The sequence below is a fragment of the Pelmatolapia mariae genome, linkage group LG22 (genome assembly GCF_036321145.2).
Source record: "Pelmatolapia mariae isolate MD_Pm_ZW linkage group LG22, Pm_UMD_F_2, whole genome shotgun sequence".
NCBI lineage: Eukaryota > Metazoa > Chordata > Actinopteri > Cichliformes > Cichlidae > Pelmatolapia > Pelmatolapia mariae.
The window spans coordinates 11107468-11126042 of NC_086245.2; the positions used below are offsets into that span (position 1 = coordinate 11107468).

Genomic DNA, 18575 nt, shown 5'->3' on the forward strand with positions numbered 1-18575 from the left:
CACATGGCAATCCATATCCTCGATTCTTGTGTAGCACACAGAATGTTATCACTCCCATTAACAACATTTTTCCACTTTACTAGCTTACAAGACAATGATTTATAGCGACTTTAGTGAAAAGTTTTATCTAGCATGCAACATTTAGTGCATGATTTTTTCCCCAAATCCATGACACTTACACTGTTCAGGGTTATTATAATTCATTTCAACCTGAGAATAATCCAGGTTTAATCTACTAAAATTTCTCTCGACATAATCTTCTCGTGTGGCATGCTGTCCTTGTGAAGAATACCTGAGTGTTGAAGGCAGAAATGCAGGGCTGTTAAACTGTCTTTAGCTTCTTTTTCTTTTCTCTTTTTCTTTTACATTGTACCTGACTATATTCAGAGAAATGTTTTTAGCTCTTTTACAGCAGTGGACTGATGTAGCATATTTACTCTGCAGGTGAGTTTGGTAAATAATGAAGATAACCTCAAGAGAAACCACAAGAGTGAAAACTAAATAACAATGAGAAACAACCCGGAAACTCCAACTTAAAAATGACAATCCAAAACAAAATGTAACACCTGAGGAAACAACTCTGGATCGCGTTACATCACATTTAATTTGGGCTTCTGGCAGTACAGCCACTGTGGCCTGCTCATCAGCATTACCTGGTACACAAAGAATCTTGAGAGGAGCAACATCTCCTGCCTCTATAGCTCATTTCACTCCAGGAAATAACAATTGAGTACTCAGTTAACTTAGCGGTGCTTAGAGCCAACTGTTAGGCTAACAGCGGAAAAAAAAGTCATATCCAAGTCTTATTAAAAATTAAGATACCTTAAACCGTTTAAAATCAATGCATCCTTCTAAACATCAAGTCTCTCCCTCTTTCATTTGACACTTGGCAAGCCTGTACAGGACACTGACCTCAAAAGGAGTCTGTAGGGGCCTTGAATGGTGTGGCAGTTCCTGGGTCCTAACCAAAGGAAAGCCAAGAGCAGTGTGGAAGAGAGGTGGTAAACCAAAACAAATAAATCAAGTTATACTCATCTTTACCTTCTGTGGTATCACATGTGACCTCGCTGTAGTGCACAAGCAAAACAGCTGATATAAATGGACTGTACTCACTGCGTATGCTGACACCGAGACAGAAAGACCCCTAAACCAGACGGACACAATTTCATAGGTTCATTATTATTATTATTTTTTTTTATTTTTTATTTTTTGCAAGGGAAGTAACAATGTTTATTAAAAAATTAAGACATACTGTACGGTGTGTTCACAGTTACCAGTTTTTCAGTCTCAACCACCAATAGTAACTTGAATTACTCTAACAGCAAGTGCAGAATTGAACAAAATCTAAAGACAAACTTCGATGGCAGGACCCAGGAACATTTATCAGTGATGTGGGAAGGTGAGTTGATGGGGTTGTTGAAGGCACAAATTCAGGCTGTAGTGTGAGTTGTCAATATGGGTCATTGAAAGGGTAGAAGGGATATCCGGCATCCCTGGGAACGCACTTTCCCTCCACTTCGATCATTGGTACGATGTAGCGCCAGCCTCTGGTCAGTGCTGCAATATTTTTCATTTCTTCTGCTTCAAGGGTAAAGTCGAACACCTGTATGTTTTCTTTGATGCGGGACTCGGTCACACTCTTAGGGATTGTTACGACTCTACGTTGTGTCTGCCACCTCAGGAGAATCTGAGCTGGAGACTTTTTACATTTCTCAGCAAGGGAAGAGATTACAGGCTCCTCCAGTAGGACGGGTTAGTTCGGATGTTTCCAGGCTCGATCAGCAGACCCCACTGGACTGTAGGCCGTCATCACCAGGCCCTGATCCCGACAGTGGGCCAACAGCTCTACCTGGGCCAGATAGGGGTGGCACTCTACCTGAAGGACAGTTGGTTTGACACTGGCAACCGACAGGATGTCATCATGCCTGCTGTTGAAGTTGGACAAGCCAATGGCTCGGACAAGACCCTTTCCCACCAGCTTCTCCATGGCAGACCAGGTCAGCTTGTAGTCTGTGTCATCATATAGCAAGGTGCCATCCTCCTTTCTGGGGAAAGGAACGTCTCCTCGTAGAAAGGCGTAAGGCCAGTGGATGAGGTAGAGGTCCAGGTATTCAAGCTTCATGTCCTTCAGGGTCTTCAGGAGGGCTGGCTCGACATCATCTGCATGGTGCTTGATGTTGCACAGCTTGGATGTGATGAACACATCCTCTCTTCTTAGGGACTTTTCGGGTCCGAGCTTTTCCTGCAGGGCTTCTCCAATCTCAGCCTCATTGCCATAGATGGATGCACAGTCAATGTGGCGATACCCAGCTTCCAGTGCCCAAATAACTCCTTGTTTCACCTTTCCAGGCTCACTCTTCCATGTTCCCAGTCCAATGAGGGGCATCTTGCGCTCTGTGTTAAGAACTGCAAAGTCATTCATGCCTCTCAGAAGCACCCTGCTGCCGAAACCGACACACAAACGACACAGCGTCTGCTTTAGTAGCTGACACTTCAGTGACTGCATGCTGTAAAATTATCATAGGTTTATTATAATAAAGGGGGATGTGCAACAAAGTAGTATTTATAATGTACTTGCATAGGCATGTGAGCTAACATTTTCATGAACATCTTTTTCCTCTTACTGAATTACAGTGAGACAGGCTACAAAGCAGCAATCACACACACTGGAGGGGTCATAAGGAGCACAGACAAGACGAAAGGTAAGTAATCTAATACACGTGGATGAATGAGGCGAAATCCTAAGAAGCCTGACATTATCACTTTGGCAGCTGAAATGATCTGGGGAAAGTGGACAGAAAAGACTTTAAGTACAGCATGTAAGTGGGAAGATGAAAAACAGGTGTGTACAGTGTAAGTAACATTTGTATTTATATAGCACCTTTCAAGATAAATATCCCAAAGTGCTTCACAACAAAAATGCTTGAGCATCAAAAAATGAGCCAAAAGCAAAATTTCAAGTTCGAAGATCTCAGGCTCAGTGGGAGAGTCTCAGGGTCTGGGAGCCACACTTGCCCTTTCTCCTTTTAGTTCTCAGCCTTGTAAGTTGCACAGCCAGCTGCAGGCACAAGAGCTCAGGGACCTCCTGGGGATGTACGGATGTAAAAGTTCATTGATGTACAAACTGCTTGTCCGTGCAGCTCTAAAAGTCAAAACCAGAATCTTAACATGAACTCTGACGTTGGAATCCAAAGCAACTGAATTATCAACGGGTTGACATTTGAGTAAGACTGAACAACCTGTGGATGTTCCAGTGTTCACTGCTGTGATTGGTGGTAATGCAACCTGAGTGATCAGTCAGCTGGACCACTGAAGAGAGCCAGAGGCAAAAGAAGCAACAGCTACCTTGGAGTGTTGGGGTTAATGATAGCATGTTCTGTGTTTAGGGATTTCTTGGCCTCCACTTGACAGTCCTCTTTACAAAATCTTTCTAACTTCACTGTGCACTCTGGTGTATTTATATTGTTCTGTGGTAGCTTGTGAGATTGAAATACATTTGTATTAACCAATTATAATCTGTTAATCCGAGTATGAGCTCAAGCACCAGATGATTTCAAGTCCTCAACTGAGATTTGACGTTGCACATTTTCCTTCCAAACATTTAGCTAATAATGTGATCTCATGAAGAGCAGGACATAAACAGAGTCAAAAAATTTGGATACAATGCTAAGGTTTTTGTATGCACTTGTGGTTAGGACTGTAGAACAATGAGAGTTAAACTAAACATTCAGTATCAGGGTAGAAACAGCAGTCTCTGAAGTTAAAGTCCACGTTTTTGTTGATGATGGTCTCAAATCTGATGAAACCTATCTGTGATAAGCTGCTCGCACTCTGCACTTGAAATGTTTTTCACCTCTATAAATGCGCCAAAACTCCGTTAATAAAAACTTCTCTATAATCCTCTCAGAACAGCCATCTATATCCCTTCACCCGCACTGCTGCTGTACTTCCCTCCTGACCTCCCAGGCAGAGTGTAGACCTCCCCTGCTGTGACCCAGAATGATGTTACAAAGGCTATCAGTCCCTGTCAGACCACACAGTCGGGCCAGTTTCCTCTAAATTCCAGTCAATCACTCCTCTCTGTATCACACACTCCCAGATGGCAGTCACCTACTCAGCACTAGTCCAATCTATCATACCTCTGATTCTATGAGGCAGCAGGTATTAAAGATTTAGCGGGGTGGGGTTTTTACCGCTCTGCAAAGCCACAAATCTGCTAGAGAACAGGTTCGAGGTTACTTTGCCCAGAGCTAGTAACCTTTGACCTAAACCAGTTCACTGTTCATTACTCAAAACTGCTGCTCGCTAGGCTGTATAACCTCTTCTCACCTCTAATGTTACAAATACTCTCAGTAATTCCTGTCTTTCTAAACGTCTGTTCACCAAGCCTCACACACACACACACACACACACACACACACACACACACACACACACACACACACACACACACACACACACACACACTGCTCTTTGACCTCCGCTTGCAGAGTATGTGGTCTCTGACCATTTCTCCTTGTACGCCATTCAGGTGTTCACACTACAACCAGAAAGAAGCAATATCTTCTGGCACCACTTCCTCTTAAGATTTACGGATTTTATAAAGGATTAAATTATATAGTTTAGAACTAAAAGTGTTTTAAGGAAAAAAATGTGTTAAATTGAAAAAATTGAATAAAAGTGCTCTATAAATATACATCAACAAACAATACTATGAAAACAAACAGTACCATGAAAGTACTATGTGAAAAACTGAATATAGTACAAAGCAGCCATGCGAAGTAAATTAGCTTAATAAATTCAGTAAAGTCAGCAGTTGTAAATGTTGGTGCTTCTAAATGAATTTCACTTTCCCTGCAGGTCTTTCGCAGAAGGTAAACATTGCATCTGTTAAAGGAATCTTGATAATGGTAGCAGATAAAAAGTTGAAGAAAAGCATATATTATAGCCTCTGTACACACAATCTGGTTGTTACGTCATCAAATCATCGATTTTTTCCTATTAGAGTTATATGAGCTGATAAAGCTCTTTTTACACTCATTTACTTTCTTGCTGAAAATTAGGCGAGGAGCTTACCCCTTTCCAGGCTTAACATAGACTGGATGTTGTGGGAATATGTTGGCTGTGCAAACCCAAAAAATCATTATTATAATGGTGATTATGTGCTGGAATACTTCTTGGCTAGACCTAGTCACCTGCACCTGCTTGATATCTGCAACCTCAATTTGATGAGAAGACTCCAGGAAAAAGTTTGGCGTGCACTCCTACAAGAATAACTGTTACCACTGCAAACAGCCAACAACAGCCTTGTGTTTTTCATCTTCCTATGTTCAAGGTTATTGAAGGTAAACAGCTGCTGGCATTAGTTTTATATAAAATGTAAATACCTACAATTCACGATATTGGTCTTCTTAGCCTGCTCTCAGCGAGAACGCAAATAAGTGCATATTCAATTTTCCTATAATAATGCACATATTAAAGGATTCTCAATTTCTTTATTGTCTCCTGTTTGTAGAATAATGAGCCTTAAATAATTAGCAGCAAGCCTTTTATTTTCTTTTAATCTTAGGACAGCTGTGCATAAACAAATGAAATGAAAAACTTAAATGAATTGATGCAACATGGTAAAGAAGAGCAGTGAGAGATGATAAAGTCACAGAAAAGATGATTACTTCAAGTTATAGCTGCTAAAGGTGGTTCTACAAGCTATTGAATCATAGGGTGTACTTAGTTGGAGGACTACAGAGAGCCCTTGAAAACTTTATTTTTCACGTGGCTTTAAATAAATCCAGACAAAAATGGTAGTGGGTATTTTTTTTAATACTTTACAGGCTTTCATCTTTTCATCTTATACCTCTAAATGGTGCCTGTACATGTGCACACGTGCGGAGCTTCTTTAATAAAACAGTAAAACCAAATAGTTGTAAATTTTCAAAATAAATCAGAACTATTCAGCCTTCAGGACACAGGATCCTATACTGATGAAATTTTAATAAATGCAAAATATATACAAACGCACACATTTGCGTACAAACTTCCTACACAGATTTTTCTCCTACATGGACTCTATGCGCTGCATATCATTAACGTGTCCCCTTTCACTGACCTCAGGTCATTTATTATTCTAGTAAACTACCAATCTGACTTTATTGCCACAGGACCTTTACCCTTGTCCCACTTTGATCTGTGGAGTAGCCCCTGCATGCAGACACAGGAACTAAATCATGTGTGAGTGGATAAGGTTGGGGACTGATGCCCTTTCAAGTTTCTTTGACCTTTTTTTGGCAACTGTTGTAGGTTTTCTTATGAGAGCTCAACACCCTCTGAGCATGAATTAAAATCAGTTTCATAATAAGAAGAGCATGGGATATGCAGGGTTGGGTGTGTAGGTGTGTGCGTGTGTGATTTTATTATTAATTGGTGTGAAGATTCCTACCTGCCTCAGCAAAATGTCTATGTTGTCGTCTCATTACTGTCCAGCTATTTCAGCAACTTCCTCCAGATGCTGGAAAGTTTCATCGTGTTCTCTTACTTCTTTTACTGCTTTTACTAAGTTTACTGGAGAAGATTAAAACGATGGCTCACCGAAACTAGAATAAATTACAACAAAGTTTTTCTGAAAACTTCTCACTTAGCATTCAGAGTTGTTGAGGGCACTAAGGCTGATTAAAACACACACTAGTCTCCTGTGATAAACCTGATAAGCAATCTGCTTATCATACTTGAAAAGATTCTGTAGTTGATCTGAAGCAGGGGAAAAGTCACATTCATAAACGTGTACATGCATGTGCATTATTCTAGGAAATCTGAGAAGATTAGATGTGTTAAGACTGAATGTAATCAGATAAAAACTTGACATAAGAATGGAAGTATCTTTAAAAGAAGCAGTTTTAAAATCTTTTCAGTAAGGAGAGATAATTAGAAGGAATCGAACATGGTTTATTGACATACACAATTCAATTAAGTTATTTGGTGATTAGACTCTGATAGCAGACAGTATTGGGATCCCAGTGGTGATCCACAGTCCACCATCCACAGTCCAGATGCTGGTGGTGGAGATAAAATTGGAGGCTTGGATGGAGCCTGAGCAACATGTGAGAGGTGGAAATGGGGAGGAGGTGCAAGAATGTGGTCGCAAGGGAGAATGACAGATGAGCAGTCAGATTTAAAGTATGTGGAGTGGAAGCTGATTGGTCTGAAGAAGGCAGGCAGAAAGATGATTGGACTAGACCAGTTATGTCAGCAATGAGCTTGACAGCATGGGATGTAAAGCATAGATTAGACACCAAACACCTGGGAAGCAGGCAGATGTGTGATTACAGATCTTCCTTTTTGAACGTAGGCAGACTGTACACTTCATATGAAAAGTAATAAAAATATGTAAAATAAAGAAAAAGAGAAGGCATTAATATCGACTGAACAGTTACTGTCCCCAAGTACTCGATCCATGGACATTGTTGAGCTTCTGTATTATTATAAGGTCTTTACCTTACAACAGGGAAGAAAATCTTTCTTAAGATACTGACTCAAAAATGCTGTGAGGGGGTAAACATGATGTAAATAATTCTGAATTATCTAAAAGTCCATGAATCTGGCGGGCATGTCAGGGTATTTTAAAACAGCTCTAGGGACTTTCTTCATTTTCTGACTTACTTTTGTGACTACAACTAACCTCTGAGAATGACAGTAACCCTGTGTGGTGTGAAACTGTGTGTCATTCAGCCTAATGGGAACGGGGGATTGGGGGTGGGATCTCTAATGTGATTGGTTCATCAAACAAAATGTTGACTGCCTGCTATAAATCATTCAGCTCGAGACCTATTAACTTAATACAACAATGTGCTACCCTGACATTCATGCTATTGGGAATGGGCATTTTATGAATAACACAGATCGGATGAAAATAAGCAAAAATAAAATTAATTAGGAACATTTTTTATAATTAGTATTTATCAAGTAAAAAATGTTCATCATTTTTAACTTACTGGGTATCAATATCCAGCACAGTGCACATATCCAATGATGGATAGTTCTCACTATTTTCTACATTAACCACTAAATTAACTCATTCATCTCTAATAAGAACAGGTGATAGAGTAGAGGCTTGTCTTCCATGCCAGTGAGAATAATCCACACAGGTTAGATGTGCAGTATCATCATTAATACTCGAGCAATAAAATGCAGCCTTGCAAGTGAAACTTTTAATGACCTTTTTTTTTTTTTTTTTTTTTAGCTTGGACTCTGTAACAGAGTTGTTAAATTAACTCTGGAGAAATGTCTTTAGAGGTGTACTTCGCCAGTTTATCGGGTACAGATAGGTAAAGCTAATGCAGTTAATTACAACATTCCTGCTACAACTTTATGGCCATTATAAAATTTCAATAATATAATATGGTTTGGAAAATGCTATTAGAATTCCCTCTTAGTATGACACAACTCAGTAGCGCCACAAACTATACAGCCTCCCAATGAACCAGCTAAACACCTTTCGGAGTAGGGGCAATTAAAAGGTGAACTTTAAATCTTTTATGAAGAAATCCATCCAAGTGTCCTGCAGCTCATTCAGGAGGACACCAAGCCAGCTGAGACATGTAATCTCTCCAGCGAGTCATGGGTGTGCCCCGGGGTATCATCCCGTTAGGGTACTTCACCTAGGAGGCATCCATGTGGCATCCTAGTCAGACGTCCGAACTTCCTCAGCTGACTCCTTTTTATGTGGAGGAGGAGCAGCTCTACTCCAAGTCCCTCTTGAATGACCAAACTCCTCACCCTTTCTCTAAGGGAGATTGGGTGAGGAGCTCATAAAAGAGTTATTAATTATTGTTGCAGAGCTCTTGTATTAGACAGAGGCATCTGGGGCACTAGGGTATTCTAGTGGTGGTCCATAGTGGGCGACCTTGTTAATAATCATAATAATGGATTGCATTTATATAGCACTTTTCGAGACCCTCAAAGCGCTTTACAATTCCACTATTCATTCACTCTCCAACCCCCTGACTTGCTCAAGAAGTCCTGACCATTTTGCCCCTTTTTTCTCTCAAGAATCAAAGAAAACTAAGTCACAAGTATGCAAAAAATGCTAAAAGATATAACCCATCTTTTATCTAATGCATGGCTTTCAATGATGTCTTCAAATGTGTGACACAGCACTCCTCATTTTAATGGCTGATTTTCCTGTAATCTGTGAGGGGAATCCAGGTGAAGTTAATTAAAAAACAATCATCAAACGCAGCCACCTGCAGTCCACTGTGACACTGTGAGAAATTAAAGATCTGTATTCTAACAAAGAAATAAAAAGTTATTTCAGTATAATTTCACATAATTTCACTGAAACACTGAGTTAATTCCCTTGTTTTTCAGTAACACATTTTTCAGCAAACTGTTTCACTGCCATCAGCTTCCTGTGGGATATTTTGAGATATGGAAATGGTTTAATTCACCCACATACAGGTGGAGAATGTGCTCCAGTGTCAGCTAAACTAAGTACATTTCACCCTCCGCCTGTTTGCCTGCTGGTTTTGTTTCAGTATTGGACTTTCCTTTCTCAGTAAAACACTTGTGGCTTTTGGTCTGAAAAAACTGCATATTGTACATATTATATTGTTTAAAATGTTTTTATTACTTGCTGGAAAATATGAAACTCTGGCAGTTCCTTCTTTTACATCTACGTCTTCCTTTAAAATATGAGTATTATAATGAAAATGTAACTTTAATCAGGCCTTTAGGGGAGATTTTGGTGTGCTGGGAAAACAGATAAAAGTAGTTTGATGAATGAACTGATGCTTTGTGACATTAACATAAATTGATCTGGTGTGCTGCAAATGTTTCTGAGAAGTTGTATTATCGCATGTAAATCCCACTTGTGTGCTTTGAGGTTGTTGGTGTTTGACGTGTCTTTGGGCAGGAACATTTATCCAAACTGACTTATGTTTGTCTCACATCATGAGTAGTTTGGGATTTAATGCCTTTAATGAAAATCTAAATGCATGGACAGCTTGAGGATCAAACTGCTAGCATGTGATTAGTTGCCATTTTGCATTGTCATACGGAGGAGTTTACTTAACTTATTACAGGAATTTTAGGACAACTGTTGTATTACACTGCAGAGGAATGGTGCTTGGAGTTCCTAAATGTTTTAAAATCACACAGCCACACACAGTCGGTGTGTTTGTACTGAACCGTGCAACTAATAAATTCTAAATTAGCTGGCCTGTCTCGAAGGCCACCTGGCCCCAGTGTGTTCCCTGAGCTCTTGAACCCACAGGTTTACTAACGTTTGCCCATTTCCTGCTCCATATTCCCATTTATGTCCTGGGTCATTGACCCAAGTCGTTTTGTTAATTGCTTCATGTTAATTGCTTCGGTCTGGGACATTTAATAAAAAAACTAAAACCAGGCTAGCAGTAAAACCTTCAGTCTTCCAAAAAATGCTCTAAAACCAACCATCATGGCAGTCAGTCTTTCACTGGGAAAGCCCTTTTACTGGGCCAGGTTCCTCCTCCACATCCAACTCTAGTTTCAAAGCAATTCCTTGGGCCAATCACAGGATTCTTGGCATCTGTCTGTAACGGCCATCTTGTTGCTTCCACTTGCTCTGCTGAAACTCTGCTGTGTCCCTGCTCTGTTCTGCTCTGTTCTGTCTGCTCTGTTTATACAGTGAGTGAGCAGGTGTCAAAAATTTTCTAGATTAGAAGAACGTGGGTAGGAGGCAAGGACTTTTCAAAATAAAGGCATGCAAGAAACGTAAAAACACGCAACAGTAAAACCAAACTAATAAGACTAACAGAAAAATTTAATTTACTTCCACCCTGTGAGAAGTGCATTTATTATTGGCTCTTGTGGTTTCCTGGAAGTTCTTTTAAAGGTTTGCTTTTATTTAAATTTGCTTGTCAGTGTTTGAGTCTGGAGTTGGGGTCCACATCCACACAAATCACGACACTTGGACTCTACTAGCGTATTTACAGTAGCTTTGCATGATTCACAGTTGAGAATAATCTTTATTCACTTTATATTGGGCATTAGAGCAATCCCTCAGTTCTTTCTCGATCTGAAACTCATTCTTAATAACCTTTATTTATCAGTCTGGACATCGGTGAAGCCCCTTGGTTCATCCTCCTCCTTTTATCCTGAAACAAACAGTTTTAGCTCCTCTCAGTGTAAGCCAGCTTTTTTCTGATTGGCTGCCCCTCATAAACAGTACTTTGAACAGTGGGTGGCTGGAGTTTCTGCTCACAGGGACACAGCTGTGTGCCTGAAATGACTATCTTAGTTATCTTTTGAAATCATAAAGGAAGTGTGTGGGCAAAGCAGTTTGTAGTCTGAGTTTTGGCTCATAATGATTACTGATCCATATGCTGACGTTTTTTGTTGTTGCACAGATTTATAAGTCTTGTATTTTTATAAAGAGAGGCAGCCCAGACCTCAACCAAATACTTAAACTACATAGACACAAAGGACTGTGTGAACTGATCTGGCCTAGATCCTTAAGAGCATGACATCCCCAGTTCAAAGTATTAGTCAGTCAGGAGCACAGAGTACAAGCACAAAGCATGGGTTGTTGGAGTTCCTCGAGAAAGCATAACAGATTGTGGGAGTTGCATGAAAATTTGCAACCAAAGTATGAAGATTCATTGCTATAGTTACATTTTTTGTACAATAATAAAACTTTAACTTCATTATACTAATGCGACTTGGTAAACAACAGATGTGAATTGCAGGAAATCGTTTTCTCAAGGGGTTTCCACTGTGCACAGATACAGAAAAAATATACCATCTCATCTCTGCTTTTGCCTCTTTTATGACAGTATCTGGAAAAACAATAGGCACCAAATGCTTGAAGACTCATTAACTGTCATAAAACACAAAAACAAGACAACTGCCACAAAAACAAGACCATACATACCAGAACAAGAACAAGTAAACAAACTGCCTAACATCACAAAAGGGCTTAGAGAGGAGAAACAACAAAAGTCTGTCTTTCCACTGTATTGATTTGTATCATTACAAAGTATATTCTTTCCGTTTGACTGCTGAGTTTTGTTATTTCTTTAACTTTGCTGCCTGTCCATCCTCTGAATTATTCAAGCATATTGGTTATCATTGTACAGCAGTCCAGTACCCTACAAGGCTCAACGCAGCCTTCCTCACGTCAGATTGTCTTCTTCTTCATCTGAACAAAGACTTTATTTCCTGCTAAATTACCTCAGACGGCCCATCTGTCTGTTACAGTTCAAAAGAAGAAAATGATACTAAAAAAAAAATCACAGCTTTATCCACTTCCTTCCACCTGAATCCTCTCTATCTGACCTTCTCCTTTTGATCTGCATCGTTACAAGAGCAATGGTTGTCTCCCCTTTTAGCTGCTTGCAGTATGATCTCTTTCTCTCTGTCTGGCTACTAGACAAACTCCTCACCTGTGGCTCGACTTTCCACGAACGACTTCCTACCTTTCTGTCTGTGGCTATTTTACCCAGTATTCCTTTAGAGCTATTACATTCTTCTGCATCTGAGTAATGCTTGCCTGTCTGACCCCATCCTCTTTCATTGAGCTGCCTACACATGCAAACACACACATACACACCACATCTTTCTTATTCAGCCTGTCAGTGGATGGACAGACACGCAGGTGTTGGTGGTGACAGCTATCTGCTCATTTATTCTTCCTTCCATACAGAGGGCAGAGGGCAATTTGATAGGAATCTGCTCTGTCAATACATAAGGAGGCATACTGTTGGATTGCCTGTCTGTTACTTTCTCTCTGTTTGCTGCAGTCCACCTGAAGTTTGATCTGCTTATCTGCTTGTCAAAATATTTCATATTTTTGGGACTTTTATCAGTCCAAGCGAATAATTGAAGCAAGGTCAGTTAAACCTGGTATTTTATGATCTCTGTCAGATGAATATAACAGAGTTATGACAACTTCTATTAAGCTTTTGCAGATATGTGTAGATATGTGACGCTAACTTGTCTGCCTTTTGGATGAGTGACAGTCATGGTGACAATGTAGGATCAAGTGAATAAGAGTCTGCGACTATCTGGCAACAACCAAAAATGACTTGTAAAGTCCCAGCACACGGGCTAAAAGACTGGTCAGTGACCCCCTGGCAAATACCCATTGCTAGGGAAAAACATGTATTCCACAACAGGCTGGCAAAAACCTCCTTAAGATTCCTTTGGTCACTAGCGTGGTAGTGACAACGCTTGAGCAATGTGCACATGACTTTTTCACCTTAATCATGATGGGAACAGCTGAGGACATGGCAGGTAGGCAGGGAGACAGGAGAGGGGAAGACGCTCAACAAATGGCCCAGAGTGGACTCAGTGCCTTCTTGACCTGTTTAGCTAAGCTGTACCCTGAAACCTCAATAAATAATTGACAAAGTGGATTTGTGGTAAATTGTTGTCTGAATTTTTAACAAGTGATAGTAATTATATCAAGAAAATAATTCAAATTAAAGGAATCAAGAAGCTGTCAGCCAGGAGGCGTTACAACAAAGTGAGTTTAAGGTAAAGGGCGTTAAACAAGGAATATGGTAAACTGAGCTAAATTGGCATGAATGTGGCTTCATTTATGCTTTTTAATGAAACCTTCCAATGTCAGTCTTAATCTGCAAGCCCACTTCAGCCATACTTCTGTGACACAACTATCTCATTAAGGCAATTTTTACTTTAACCTCAAAAAGGTACGGCATTGTTGTCTAATGGTGTTGTAATTCCTTATATTTGTGCCATTTTTCCCTTATGGTCTGGTGCATTATACAGTTAATGTTATTTTCTATTTGGTCGTGTCTTCTTTCCTTTGCTTTTAATAACTAACACCTGTTACGGCAGTAAAGTGACATTTTTATTTTACGTTTTTAAAATATTTTCAACTCACAGAATGACAGCCAGGAGAGCATGATGTGGTCTGGCAAGATCCTGTGTCTCACTTCTAAGCTGAAACAGACAATCGACAATTAAGTCCAAACAACACCCAAAAACTTTTGCACTGCCACTGTGAGGAGAGTAGGGGTTATAGAGAGGGAATAACACCTCCCACCTCAAAAGTGTTCCTCTAGGAGCCCGAAATAAATTAAGAATAAGCCCCTCTTGAGTCTTTTCTGGTCCTTGATCTCCCAGAGCTGAAAAACAAAATGAGAAAAGCTGCAAAACAAGTGTGGCGTGCAGCAGCCACAAATCAAGTTTCCCCAACAGACCAATCAGCAGCTGAAGCAAGAGGCAACCTTGCAAACAAGCTTGAGTCACCACAGGACACCATGAGTGTTTAACTATAGGTCACCACATACAGTTCTCACTAACTAGTTTAAGTGGACTTCCCTAAATGTACATGAATGCCCCTACATGAGGATCACATGTGACATTACGACACAAATCACATAATAGTATCACTATTATTAGTACTACCGACACAAAACGGAGCATAACATTAATAAACCAAAGGAAGTCATGCATACATACACTCACAAATGGTATACAGAAGTTTTTGTTCATGCATTTGATCATATTTAATATAGTCTTAATACAACTTTAATATAACTAATAAAACAATAAAAAGGAAACTCTTATTTGTAGTCGTTCTCCTGTCAAAGAGTTCTGTATTGCAGAAGTGTGTTTTAACAGGCAAGGCTTCGCTCTCCTTCCGAGAGAGCATTTTAGGGATTGAGACATCCTACAAGATGCTTTACTGAGATACATTTCCAGCTCAGATACAGGGGAATGGAGAGGAGATGAGATGAAGAGGCACAAAACAGAGAAATGCGAAAAGCCTACAGTGCAAGGCTTAGTATTGCCAAGAGGAACTTCAGCCTCAGACACTGATTCTCTCTGGGTTCATCATTGTGAGCACCTCCTTGAGTAGGAGTCGGTGTAAAAACATGCACAGTGGTTCTGCAGTGCTGCAGTTAGCATAGTCAGGCACAAGTCTAGTAGTTTTATGATGTGCCAAATGAAAAAAGAAAAGAAAAACCCCCCAGAAATGTACTTCTAAGGCCAAAAGTCTTCTATTTGACTTTCTTGCCTTGTATTTAATCCGCCGGGTAGCTCTCTCCACCTATAATGGGGTACAATCAAACAAATTGCTGTGTTTAGGTTACTGATTGTAAAGGCTACAGCAGGGGCTGTTAAAATGTCTCTCATAGCATCACTCATGTGGTCACGGTGTCATTTATGGTTTATTGAACTTTAGAGAAAGGATTAGAAGAGGAGAGGAGCATTGCTCTGTAACATAATGGGTGGCCTTGAAGTCTTTCTTTGACATCCGTCTATATTATGTCGACTTGTATCTGCACAGTCTGAAGGTCAGAAAGCTGAGCTGTAGGCTAGAGATTAGAGAGTACCTTATCCGAATGAGGGAATTCAGGAATATTTGCACACCTCACACTAAATCTGTTTTGCAATATTTGATATATGTAGATGATGTAATGTCTGATGGTTTTCCCTATAGCGCCCTCGATTTATCCTAATTCCCAAACATTCTTTTTATATCCACCGGCACAGTTTTCCTTATTCGTCTTCCTTTCCTGCCCTCTTTTCCCACTTTCCCTCCCTCTCCATCTTCACCTCTAGACTACTTATTTACTAATGATGTTCAGCAAACGCTTACTCCTGTGTTTTCGCTCTGCACTCTTCACCTCACTCCTCTCATTGTCATCATCCCCCGACACCCCCTTCATCCTGTTCTCAACCCCTGACTTCACCTCTCTTGACCTCCTCAAGGTGAAAACTGAGCAGCTTTAATTGGCCAGTATCAATTAAATTCTGAAAGCACACGAAGTCACAGGGGACAAGTAAGTGGACTTGTTCCAGCTAGTTATCTCTGCTTCCTCCTCTTTCGCCTACTCGGACTCCTGGACCTCGGCTCATCCTAAGACACGGGATTGATGCCTCTTGCTCCCTCTCTATAGGCAAATCCTCCCTTCATTACATTGCCATCTCTCTTTCTCTGTGTCTCGCTCTCGGTTTCCCTATCGCTCTCGTCCTTATCCGTTCCTGCTGCCACTTTTAAATAGATCCCTGCGGCAGTGGCAGAGCCAGCCTCCATCATGGGACCAAGAGGAGGCTAATGCCTTTTTAATGAGGCCTCGGCCACAATGTGACACAGTAAAGTGGCAGGAATCGGTGGCTGGTGAGCCCTTGGTCCAGGGTATTTATCACCTAAAACCCTCTGATCCACTGTGCCTTTGGGAAAGAGGGAGTGAGAGAGGGATGGTCAAAGAGTGAGAGGCGGGAAGAGGTCGAGGAGGAAAAAAAACAATGTTGCCAGTAGGTCCAAGAAGCAAGCTGCAGAGAAGGAGGACAGGAAGTGGAGAACATGGATGTAAGTAAAACAACCAGAGAAAGTGTGAGAAAGAAAAGTAGCAGGTCTTAGAAAGAGCTTTTTCTTTTTTTGTAACCCGTTTTCATTTCCTCTCATCATCTTAAGTAGCTTGTACCTGTTTAGCATCGCACCACAGATTGCCCCTAGAAGCTGCATAATGTGAAATCATAATAATAACCATAATGCTTCGACAGTAATTAATATTCCTCCATATATATTGCCGCAGAGAAGGAGAGAAAGGCACTGAGAATGATTTGCCTCCAGTGAGGGGAGCTCACATTATTATATTCCCACTTCATCCAATATTAATGCCCACTGGGCCCAGTATTCTAATATGAGTTCTAGTGAAATGGCCTTAAGTGGCTGAATAGCAAATAAGATAGATTAGCAACAAAAGAAAACCACCTATTTCATTATTAACGCAGATGATTGAAGGTAATGGGCAGAGCAAAGGCGTGAAATCAAAAGAAGCTCTGAAATATGAACTGGTGGAATCTCCTTAAACTCCATTTCGGCACCACCAGTGCGCTCACTTAGGACTTCAGTAGTGGTCTATTATGGCTCTGCACCACATAAAAAGAGTGTGAGGTCCAATAAAATGGTCGTTGTAAAAATTGCCCACTGAGGTTAGTTACTTCAGTCTTTCCACACTTCTGCAAGGAGCTAAAGCTGCTCAGCCGTTCTCTCGCACACCTGGTGCCCTGTGGTACCACAGGCCTTCAATATCTTCATAGTGTTTAAAGTTGAAGAAATCTATCAGACTTCAGTTTTGATCTAACTGATTCAATACATTTGCATTCTGTAACTGCCTCTCGGGCTGCTTGTAGTTTTCAGAGTTTGACTTTTACAAGTATATGCAGGAATTTCCAGGAAACAGCGCAGGGATGTGATGCGAGTGACAAAAGCCTTTTCTGCTAGGAAAAAAAAAAGCACGGCTTCAGTCTCAATCTTCTTTTATGAAAATGATTCAGTGCACATCTTCTCAGCCTATGGCTATTTTGATTGCTATGCAAACAAATAAATGTATAACTAAAACAACTCTTCTTTTGTTGCATAAATAGCTGCTCAAGGCATGTTTATTGTATTATTCTGAATGAAATTCTAAAACAGTTTTTTTTTTTTTTTACCTTTTTTTGAATTCTTTCGGGCAGCTTGTCTGTTGGGTAATGAAGACGTCTCTTTAAAGATTTTTAGAGGGCCATACATCCTGTAATACTCACTTTTTTCTTTTCTTGTGGTGGAAACTGGTGTTTACCAGTGTGAACAAAAACCGAAAACTACAGCAATAATTATGTAAAGCTAGTGTATCATATGTAATGCCATAAATCATTAAATGCTGTTTTCTCACTTTTAATGGTTTAATCAGCGGTGCCAAAGCATGTATAGCACACATACATTTGTACAGCATGTTTAACGTTACACTTTTCCTCTCACACACACACTCACACTGCGTTGTTTTCAGTCTGCATTATATGTTTAACCTCTTCAATTTCTAAGATATTTCTAAGATAAAACTAAGACATTTCTCCAATGTCTTAGTTTTATCAGCCGTTCTGCTGCCAGTAGACATCCTACAGTTATGTTTGTGACTGGTCGATGTTGCAAATGCCACCCTTTTCATCTGAATGTGCTAGCACCTAGTTTGATGAACCTTGTTTTAATTATCGAGTTGATAAACACCTTCTTGTGACCTACAGCCTGCTGATGTTAGGCTAAAGAAAACCAGCTAACAGGAAGATATCCTGTGTGTGTTAAGCCTGCTTTAGGTAAAACTAGTACGTCACACGTCTACTACTGTGCACGGTTGTTTGAGGTCAGTTTTATAGTTGAATAGTTCAAAGTAAAATTGAACTGTGTTTGCTTGAAATGCCCATCCCTTCTTTAACGAGTCTCTGAGAATTCAAACTTTACTGGGGATGCAAAAAATAAGAGCAAACTAATAAAAAGTACGGTTAGAGATTGCACTGATGTGCTGCGCTGCTGCCCGTCATGTTTTTTCTTCTATCTGGGATTCACGGCAAATAAAAAGCATTCAGGCTTACATTTACATGGGAAGCAGGAAAATTTGTCTCCGACTCCAAACTACATTTTCTCCAGCACGAGTTTGAAGCAGGTCACTGCCTCCAGAGAGTTGGTGTAATTCTGTCCGGTGAAAAAGAAAATCAGACAACAAAAAGGCTGTTAGGCGGTGTTAGTATTGGTATGAAGACAGCGATATATGCCCTTCAGTTTTCTGCTGCAAGCGTATGTTCCAGACAGT

General features: G+C 40.3%; 1 pseudogene; it reads right to left on the reverse strand.

Annotated features, from left to right (window-relative positions):
* Positions 1–1412: 1412 nt before the first annotated feature.
* On the reverse strand, positions 1413–2445 carry LOC135933706 (aldo-keto reductase family 1 member A1-B-like; annotated as a pseudogene).
* Positions 2446–18575: the final 16130 nt, after the last annotated feature.